This window comes from Myotis davidii, unplaced genomic scaffold (genome assembly GCF_000327345.1).
Source record: "Myotis davidii unplaced genomic scaffold, ASM32734v1 scaffold937, whole genome shotgun sequence".
NCBI lineage: Eukaryota > Metazoa > Chordata > Mammalia > Chiroptera > Vespertilionidae > Myotis > Myotis davidii.
In genome coordinates, this window is record NW_006288252.1 from 379,602 (window position 1) to 380,857 (window position 1,256).

Here is a 1,256-nt window from a genome sequence, read left to right on the forward strand (position 1 = left end):
CCCGGTGTGCGGAGCGCCCAGCTATGTGGGTCGGCGCCCAGGCCCGAGGTGCGGCCGCCCCGTGGAGGAATGTGGACGGGGCTGGACCACGGGCCTCCTCCCTGTCGGGTTGGGAACATTGATGGGGAACAGGATTAGCTGAACGTCTCACACCACGTCCAAGGATGGTGGTTCCTGTGGCCCGGAGGCGGGGCCGGCCTCGGGAGGAAGTGAGCCTGGGCTCTCAGCTGCGGGGCGGAGCTGGGGGCTTCCCTGCCATCAGGGTGGCGCTGGAGACGCGGGCACCGTATGTAGCTGGGCCTGGGCAGGCGGGTGTTGGTTCTTGTCACCAGGCTTTGTATGTGCCAGCCCTTCGTCCAGTGTGTCTCCTGATACTGTGCATCTGCTGTGGTCTTCCAGGGACTGTGGGCACAGGGCCCTGCTCTCTGGTGTGGAAGGGTGGTGCCAGGCAGCTGGTCCCTCACAGCCCAGCCCCGTGGTGCTGCCGGGCTCCCGCCACCACGGATGCCGCGTTCCCCAGAGGCCGGGACATCACATCTATATCTATCTATCTATCTATCTATCTATCTATCTATCTATCTATCTATATGTCTATCTATCTATCTATCTATCTATATACATATCCTATATAATAAAAGCCTAGGTGGCATCACGCCCTCGTGTGATGTCATCACAAGATGGCCGCCCTCGCGTCGTCACAAGATGGTCGTCACAAGATGGCCAGCAGGGGAGGGAAGTTGGGGGCCATCAGGCTGACAGGGGAGGGCAGTTGGGGTTGAGATCAGGCCTGCAGGGAAGGGCAGTTAGGGGTGATCAGGCCTGCAGGGGAGGGCAGTTAGGGGTGATCAGGACTGCAGGGGAGGGCAGTTAGAGGTGACCAGGCTGGCAGGGGAGGGCATTTGGGGGTGATGGGGCCGGCCAGGGAGCGGTCAGGGGCAATGAGGTAGGCACGCAGGTGAGTGGTTAGGAGCCAGCAGTCCCGGATTGTGAGAGGGTGTCCCACTGCTGATTTAGGGATCGGGCCTAAACCGGCAGTCGGACATCCCCCAAGGGGTCTCAGATTAGAGAGGGTGCAGGCTGGGCTGAGGGACACCCCCCGCCCGCGCACAAATTTTGTGCACCAGGCTTCTAGTTGTAAAATAAGACAAGAGGATGGAAACTAAACATATGGCTAGAATGTAATAGCAGGACGCATAATTGCTCTGTTAACCACTGCACCTCCAGCATGGCCCCCAGACACTGGCAACAAATAGGAG

General features: G+C 59.6%; 1 protein-coding gene across 1 annotated transcript in view; it reads left to right on the forward strand.

The window, feature by feature from the left end:
• The window catches only part of SORCS2 (sortilin related VPS10 domain containing receptor 2), a 145,861-nt gene that overhangs the window by 43,590 nt on the left and 101,015 nt on the right, over nt 1-1,256 (forward strand). The window lies entirely within an intron of this gene.